This window comes from Condylura cristata, unplaced genomic scaffold, assembly GCF_000260355.1.
Source record: "Condylura cristata isolate star-nosed mole 26May11 unplaced genomic scaffold, ConCri1.0 scaffold00025, whole genome shotgun sequence".
Classification (NCBI taxonomy): domain Eukaryota; kingdom Metazoa; phylum Chordata; class Mammalia; order Eulipotyphla; family Talpidae; genus Condylura; species Condylura cristata.
Genome location: NW_004567126.1, coordinates 22884038 through 22892886, shown reverse-complemented (window position 1 = coordinate 22892886; position 8849 = coordinate 22884038). Strand labels below are relative to the sequence as shown.

The following is an 8849-nucleotide window of genomic DNA, read 5'->3' as shown; positions in this document are numbered from 1 at the left end:
CTGGCTTGAAGTGTCCCTCTCTTTTTGGGGGCTTGGTCTTCTGTGCCTTTTCTTGGGTGGGGAGCAGTTTGAGGAACTGAGATTTCTGTTTGGGGATGTGGGCTGAGCAAACTCAGGATCACACACTCAACCTTACTCCTGTGGTACTTTAACACCGTGTTTATGAGGCGCACACCTGCGACATTTTTCTAACACTTTTTAACCTGAAAACTAGTGTTGAATGCACTGGGCCACTGGATCCTTGCTACAGTGTACACGGTGTGTCTAGTTCACTCACTCCTTCCCATCAAGCCCTTGCCCAGCGTCAGCTCCGACAGGGTGGGAACAGGATAAGTCCCTGCCCGCAGGAAGCTGCAATCCTGGCTGGAGACACTTGACCTCCTCTGGCGAGAGGCAGTCGGAATTGGCACCCAGATCCCCTGATACCAAATCAGGTTTGTTTTTTCCAGGACTCCACCTGCAGGCGTCTCCCATTCGATCTTTATATACAGACAGTTGGAATTGTTCTTAGCAGCTAAGCACACTTCAGAATTTTCTCCCCAAGGGCCACCACCTAACTAAGGTTTCTGGGTCTCCTTGGGAAGAAAGGAGAAGAGAGCTGGCGGGAGCTGGCGGGAGTCAGAGGTGCAGACAGCATAAAGCATTTCCACAAAACTCAGTGGGAATGGCCCCACCCCCCTCCCAGTCTCTGGACCGAAGCTGCCTCTCCACTAGCTGCTTCTACTGGGTGGAGGCCTCGCCCTGGGCCCTGTAGCTACAAAACCCATGTCACCCGGTCCTAGGGTCCCCAACCCGGCCTCTGTGGCTGAGGCCACCCAACCAGGCATATCATGGAATAATCTGGCTCCTTCCCTAACCCTGAGGACCCTGAAGAGACTGCCGGCCCCCTTGAGACACCAATGCCGAGCCTGTAAGGGGCCTGACCGCCAGCATGACTGGGAGGCACAGGGAGCCGGAGGCCAGCTCAGCGGGCCTGACCGGCACCTGGCACCTGCTTTGGCAGGGCAGGGGAGAGTAAGTAGCCTTTGGGCCCCGGGGCTCTGCTCGCTTGCCTGGACCACCTTCCAGGACAGGAAGTGACGCACACCCAGCCCCACCGCCAGCCAGCTTCCACACCTGTCCTTGCCTCTGCTCTTGCTTCCATGATCCTTCCCAGCGCCACCTCTCCGTTCCTTCACCCCCAGTCTTCTTTCTTTCCACTCCTCCTCTTCATTCCTTCCCTTTCCCCCCAACACCCGCCTCTCATGTCTTGCAGTTTCCTTTACTTTTGTGTCTCTGGCCTACATTACTTTTCGCCATAATTCTCATCATGAAAAACAATCCTTTGCCAAAATTATTATTCCTCCGAGTCCTCTGTCTGTCCCTGTTTTCCCAGGGTCCCTGCTCGCTCATTCCCTTGGTCTCACCCCCAGGCCTCCCTGCCCCTCCCCCCTGGGGCCTCAGCTTTCTCTTGACAGATGGGAGGGCAGTGAGCAACTCCCTCTTTAAAACAACATTTAATCGCCGTTTTCTGTTCTTGGACATCAAAGCTGGGGCTTAGGGCCTGTGCTGGGGTCGCTGCCGCCTGGGCTCTGGGGGAGAGGAGGTGAGTGAATAGGGGTCGGGCTGAATGGGCTTTGTGTGGCCGCCAGGGTCCGCCTGCTTTACATGCTCTTTGACCCAGATATGATCTCATGGAGAGAAAGGGGCCCTGGCTGGCCAGCCTGAGAACGCACTGTGGCCTGCCTTAGCCCTCTCCCTCCTCCTGGGGCAGGTGACTGGCCGCCCACCCCTGCCAGCCTGGCCCCCGGCTGCCCTCTGCCCCAGCCCGGGCAACCTCCCCCAGAACCAGGGGGCGCTCTTGGCTTTGGACAAGGGGCAGGGTCTGTTCCTTCCAAATGTGTCTCCACAGACACACACGTCCTGCTGGTCAGGGCTGCTTAGTCAGGTGGGCATACCTCTCAACACGTGGCCTCGGCCTTTGCAGCTCCCCGGGCCTCCTGAGGCCCTGGCCAGCTGAGATTGCTGAGGACTCTGGTTGGTGGTGGCCACGACAACGGGGAGAAGTTAGCTAAGTCCAAGGCCTCAGCGCAGCCTCTTCGCCCGGCCGCCTGGAGCCCCTGCACCGCACCAGGAAGGGGTCTGAGGAGCGCTGACCCCAGGTATTCGGTCTCCAGGCAGGCCCTCCCTCTGCCCCCTCCTCTGCCTTGCTTCTGGCAGCCAGAGGGCTTTTCCGAAATTGCACATGGCATCATGCCACTCCTTTGATGACCGCCCCTCCGTGCCTCGTTTCTCTTAGGACTGAATACAGACGCCTTCACCAGGCTTGCAGGACCTCAGCTACAGAGCCCTTCCCCCACCCAGCCTGGGGTGGGCTTCACCCCAGGTCCCTCGGCTACCCCTGCGTATTTCATGCGCCAGAGGCCTGGACCGTGGGGGTTTCGGGGAGACTCGGAGCTGTGGCCTTTGGTCCTGTCATTCCTCTTGTGGGCACTGCACCCACACGTACTCGCCCCCTCCCTCAGTCTGGCTTCCTCAGCTCCTCACTCGGGTCAGCGCCAGCCTTCCCCGGGGATCTTCCCTGGCCACTGGGGGCCTCTGCAGCTGCTCCTGTGCATCCTCTGCGGTTCCATTTGGTATGTACCCCGTATGCACCCCAACTGCCACCTCTCCTGCCCCCAACCCAGCATTCTGCTCCTGGAGGGCAGGACTTGCAATGTGTAGCTATCTTCCTGTTCTCCAAGCCCAGCACTGGCTGGCACGAGGCAGGACATCTTGGCTGTGTAAACAGCTGAAAGAAAGCAAGAGAAGGGGTGGGCAGAGGAGAGGCCCTGAGCACCCTTAGTGTCTGGGCTGTGGGGGGCCCTCATGCTCCTCGTGTGCCTGCCCAACCCGCCGTGCACAGGGCCTAAGCTCGGTCACGAGTGCACGGGGCCTCCTGCTGCCTGCTCATGCTCATTTCAGTCCATGGAGATGCCTCAGCTGCACTTGTCATGAGCACCGGGCAATGACACCTCACAGGCAGGGCACTGCCAGGGTCCAGGGGGTGGGTGGGGGGTTGTGCATGGGAACACCTGCGCCTCAGCAGACATGGGGGCTGCCCCCAGCTCCCTCTGCTTCTGGGCCCAGCTCGCAGCCCCACTCCCAGCCCTGCCTCTCTCAGGCTGGCAGGAGGGCAGGCGCCTCTTTGGGCCCAGTTTTCCGCTCTCCAGGGGGTCCCTGGTGAAAGTGAACTCACTTATTTAAACCTGACTCCACAGCCCCGCAGCCCCCTGCAGGGCTAATTACCCTGCAGTTCCAAACTGATTGCTGTAGCTAAGCTGCGCCCTCCTCTATTTATTTACTGACTACATTAATAGCGAAGCTGTGCTGCTTACAGCCACTCCCATGCATGCGGGCTCGCTGCACCCCGGTCCCCTGCATCTCCCCAGAGAGGCGGGGTACAGAGATGCAACCTGGCACAGAACCCCCAGATCTGCCACCCTCATGCAGTCCCGGGGCCAGACAACAACGCGGAAATCCTTCTGCCCAAGCTTACTCGCGGACCCGAGGGAAGGGGCTGCTACTCCGGTCCAACACCTGGACAGCTTGGGGGACCATCGCACCCCAGCTCATCGGCCAGAGGGATCCTCTATTTATAAATACCCAGAGGCTTCCACTGAGCCTCCGCAACTCCTGGGGGCACCCAGCACCACCACACTTGCCAGGTGAGTAAATGCTGCGTGGCTGACGACCTCAGTGCAGGAGGTGGCGAGGGTGGGACTCGAAGCTAAGCTTTCTCCTTCCAGCCGCTCTGCTCTGTCCTGTGGGCCACACTGCTGCCCAGACCCTTCAACCAGGAAGAGCCCCCCACAGTTGTTCAGTTGTGCGTGCTTATGGCTTCCCTCCCTTGCACAGGGAAGTCCTGTGTTGAATCAAAACTTGTAGCTCCCAGCCATGTCCACATTCTTCACATGATCGTCTCGAATTTGCTAGAAGTTGGGTGCCTAAGTCTTTTTCCACATAGACCTAAGTGCAACCCTAGCCACACCCCTACTTCCCTGTACCTGCCCCATCTGGGCAGATTTAGGGAGTGGAGAGGCAGCCCCCAGCTTCTGGCCGTGGCGTCCTACCTTCCCCAAGTCCCCTGAAATGGAGCTGGGTGTGGCTTTGGAGCCTGGCAGCTTCCTGGATACCAGATGGGCACCATTAGCCCGCAGCATATGGGACCCAGCGCCCAAACTCTGTCAAATTTGAAATAGCGTGGTGGCTGCCATGTTTGGTACCCCCTCTGGAAGAGGGGCATAAAGGACTTGGGGTTCAGAGGCAGGAGGGGCTGGGTTTCAGGCCAGGGCAGCCACTCACTGTGTGACCTTGGCTGCATCTCTAACTGGCTCAAGTGTGTGTGTATGTGTATATATATATTTCAAATGGACAGCGGGTTCCAGGCTGGTCTGAGAGGGAACTGATGGCCTAGACATTGATTTCCGTGGCAGAACCCCGACAGCCAGGACCCAGAAATCTTGGGGTTCTGACGCGGATGTCTACCCAGATATATCGCTGGGGCCTTGGCGCCACCTAGTGGGAATGGTCTGCAGGTGCTCCTGCTGCTCAGCCCCAGTGGGGAAACGAAAGGGAGGTGTCATTTTGGTCTCTTCCTGTGCAGGGCGGCATTTGTGCTGGGTAAGAGGAGAACGCGGACCAGATATAGACCAGAGAAGGAACGCCTTAAGCTTCTCGGCCAGTCCAGTTAGACTTTCCAGAAACCCTCCTGAGTTAATATTTCTATCCTGACCGTTTTTCTGCCTGGTTCCCCCACCCCCACCCCACTGACCAGTTCGTCATGACAAGTCCAATTGCTCCCTCCCCTCCCCCAAAGGCTGCATTAGAACCAACCCAGGGCCCGTCTCATGCTGAGAGAAGAGCAACCTCAGAGGAATCCAGTTCCTCCAAAACTTTGCACCTGGAAGAGCGAGAGAGAGCGAGAAACAGGTGCCCAGGAGCTCAGATGCTGAGTCATCTCCCCAAAGGCCAGAGGGGTCACGCAGGAGTCTGGGTGCCAAGGGGCCAACCCTTCCTCACACCCTCCAGAGCACCTAGGAAAACCAGAGGAAGAAAATTCAGCAACTCAGCTCCCACCTCCGTATAGCTCCCCCTAAGACAGCCAGTGAGCCTGGTGCCCACCCCAGGCCCTCACAGCTTGCTCCGGTGATTCAGCCTGGGTTCTCCGGTCACTGCGCTATCGATCCGCCCTTGGATATTTGAGTCTGCAGAGTTTTTGATTAGAAGTGGTTTTAGGATGAGCCATCTGGTTTCTTTCCTCGCCCCTCCAGCCATCGCCAACGCATGGACTACATGGCCCCTCCCAACTCTGAACTCCTTGGATTCTACGGCTTTGTCAGGTGCGCAGACCCCTGGGTCTGCATCACCTGTTAGCTGTTTAAAAAGCAGCATTTTACTGTTGCGCCTCCGTCCGCCTAGATCAGCGAGGTCTTCGGTTTAGCACGAGCTTCTATTGACATCAGGTGGTGAGAAAGGGGAACTGCATGCCGGGTGGTTGGTGTGATGGACCTTGTCAGCGGGACTGGGCTTTCCCTAAGGCAGCCCTGTTCTGAAAGGGACACGGGCACAAGATGGCGGAGGAGGGACTGAGCCCTCAAAAGTGTGACTTGACCGTTATTCACCTCACTCTCAGACGTCATGTGCCAATTAGTATTCTCCTAATACCCTATCCCACACACTTGACCTTTCCCTTAATTCTCCAGAGCACAGCTGCGACCAGGCTGGAGCACTTAAGTTCAATTTCCCTGAAGTTTCAAGGACAAAAAAAAAAAAAATAAAAAAAAAAACAAGTACCAAGAAAACTATAGCAATGGGCCTGTTTTCTGCCTGCCTTCAGGAAACAAGCGCATCTCTAACCCCCAACACTGAGTAGCTCCGTAAGGCGAGGCGTGAGCATCGGGTTTCTGATGGATGGTGTGTCCGTCGTCCTGGCAAAGGTCAGATCCTCCTCTTGGGCGCGAGTCCGCTGTCTCTGGCTTTCCAGTCTGCTCCTCCAGTCATCATTTTTCCTGCTGCTGCTGCATTCATTTCTCCCTCTCAAACAGATCGTTTCCATCAGCACCCCCCCCCCCACTCCTGTAGTTACCACCCAAATCACTCCTCTCTAAGGGACAGCAGAGGTCTGTCTTTCATTTATCTGACACTTTCTGATTTTCAGTTTTCTTCTTCCATTGAAGCTGTCAAGGTCATCAGTGTCCCATCTTTAGAGTCCAACGACTTCTCTACTGCTTCTCAGCCTCACTGGCTCACCCTTTGCACTTCCTGTGATGGGAATTTGGACATTAGCCATATCTGAATGGTTCCCATACCTTCTTGCTTGTCTTACATTTACCCTGGTGCTTCATCCGCTGTTGTTGCTTTCATGGGCAGGTGGCTCACAAATATTTATCTCCAGTTTTGAGTCTTCCATCAAATTGCTTAGTTGACACATATAGTTAATGTCTAACACATCTCCAGCCTAACTTCACCGAACCCTACCAACACATACCCACACCTGCCTCTTCCACATATGAGAATACAAGGTATATATAATGCCAGCTGCTGTAACAAGTGGATCCAAAGTACATAATGGCTCAAGCACAATAGACCTTTGGGTCATCTAAAAGAGTTGGCTGGGATGAGAAAGGCAACATTTTTTGTTGTTGTTAAAGATTTATTTATGCACACAAGAACTGGGGTACAGTGCAAAGGTGTGGGGGGCGAGAGGTGTGTGTCTTCCAGAGACACAGTAGGGAGCAGAGCAGGAAGATCTACTGAAACACACTGCTGAGGGGAGCAGCAGGTAGGTCAGGAGAGGTTTGCTGTGCCATGTTTGTCAGCTCCAGGGCGGGCATCGAACTCATGCTACAGTGGCTGCAGGGAGCTTCTTAGTGCTGCGCTTTAACCCCTTGCGCCAGGAGGGAGGTGACCATGAAAAGTGACATTCTTAATTTGATATTTACTAAAGAACTGAATGAGTCCCTTCATAAGAGAATTGTCAGTGAGTATTTCTTGAAGCCTTTCTAGTCATGTTTCCTATAATTTTGAGCAGAGGAAGAGCAATCAGCTGATCTATAGCCCAGATATAGCCAAATCTCTTGATTCCCCCTATTTTCTTTCCTTGTTTCTTGGAAATTTGTCATGTTTTCCTTGAACTTATCTCTTTTAGTAGCAATATCTTGTTACAGACACTGGAGAAAATCAACATACACTAATATTCTGGTTCATTCCCACGGTGTCGCTTAGAGCTAGTGGCTCAGAATATACCTGGGCTGTCTTTCCAGGTATCGCAGGCAAGAGTGTCCTCTGTGTAGTATCGCTCCAGTCGTGGGCTCTGTCTTTACAGCTAGCTCACTCTCCTTGCTGGCCACTGTCCATGTCTCTGGCTCTTTCCTTCTGTTCCCAGCTATGGGCAGGTCTGTATGTGACTTTCTGCCAAGAGCTCTCTGCTCCCTTAATCTTGGCCTGAATGTCTCCTTCACCTGTAATTCAGTTCTTGGCCCAAGTATTGCTTCCCTACCAGGACTCCCCTACCTACCCCTTGTAAAGTTTCTTTTTCTTTCTGTCTCAAGCTCCCTTCTTGGTTTACATCTTGTGGCCCAGGCCCCATGCTCCTGGGACCCTGTTGGCTGTATTTACCACTGTATCCTTGGTATTAAGACCACACATGCCAACATTTACATAACGCTGTGTACCACAAGCTGTTTCACTGAAAAAGGTTTAACAACACATTTCAAAGGTACATAAAAGTAACAGACATGAATGATCAGTTCCTTATCACAGGGGAGCTTCTATGGACCCATTGCCCAGAGCTCATAAGCTGACGAGTTTGCTATCCTCACTTCAGCTATCCTTCCTCATTTTCCTTTCATTTCTCTTTGTTTCTGTTGAAGTATTTTGAAGAATCTCCCAGGCATCATATCTTTTCTCTTTCTACCTTCTTCCATGCATAGATTTTTTCCCAATGAGTTTTTCCTATTAACTTCAGTGACATTCACACATCTCCAAAAATTAAAAATGAGTTCTTTTCAAGTTTTCCCTGACTGCCTCAAAAAATAAATTTGTAACACTCATCTTTTATAATTAAAAGTCTAACCAGGGCCATATGTGGCCTCTGTTTATTTCTCTTAAATCTCATGCCCTCACCCCTCCCTCATGCTGTTGATTTGTTGAAGAAAGGCATGATTATGAAGAAACAATTCCATTGTGAAATGATGAAGGCCTGAAATGGGATTGGTTAGCAGGGGTAAAAAAGAGAAAGTGACCTGAAGGAGAGCGTCATCTGGTCAACCCTGCTTTACATCTGTGGAGACCTCACAGAGGCACTCAAGAGCTTCAATAGCAACAGGATAGCTGTTCCCTCTTACAGGTTCCTGGTGGGACAGTTGAAAGAAAACCTCAGATCAACTCATTGTATCTCTTGGCTTAGTCCCTGGCCCAGCCTCTCCCAGTTGAATAGAAATCTACACAATTCTCCCCAAATTCCCTTTTTATCTTGCATCATCTGAAGTTTCTTAGGAGAGTCAATGTCATTATACTGACCATCGTTCCTAGACTAGTGAGCTGGGCACTAAACCATATAGTTTTGTCCTACTTCTTTAAAAGTGCACTCAAATGTGGATACAGTGGAATACTACAGGAAACAATGTGGGTATAGCACAACTTCTTCAGCCAATCATCTATCAAAAGACATTTAGGTTATTTCCATGTCCTGGCTTGAAAATTATGCTCCCAGGAACATTGAGGAACGTAAGGGCTTTTCTGTTGTTGATAGTTTCAAGTTGGGAAAATTTTGACCATTTCTCTCCTCATGGTCTTCTGCCCTATTCCCTTCCTTGCCTTTAGGGACT

General features: G+C 52.9%; 1 long non-coding RNA gene across 1 annotated transcript; it reads left to right on the top strand.

The window, feature by feature from the left end:
• The first annotated feature begins 3597 nt into the window (after nt 1–3597).
• On the top strand, nt 3598–5795 carry LOC105854060. The gene is made up of 2 exons (XR_001145782.1): nt 3598–3686; nt 5292–5795. It is a non-coding gene; the product is annotated as an uncharacterized LOC105854060 (long non-coding RNA).
• The last annotated feature ends 3054 nt before the right edge of the window (nt 5796–8849 follow it).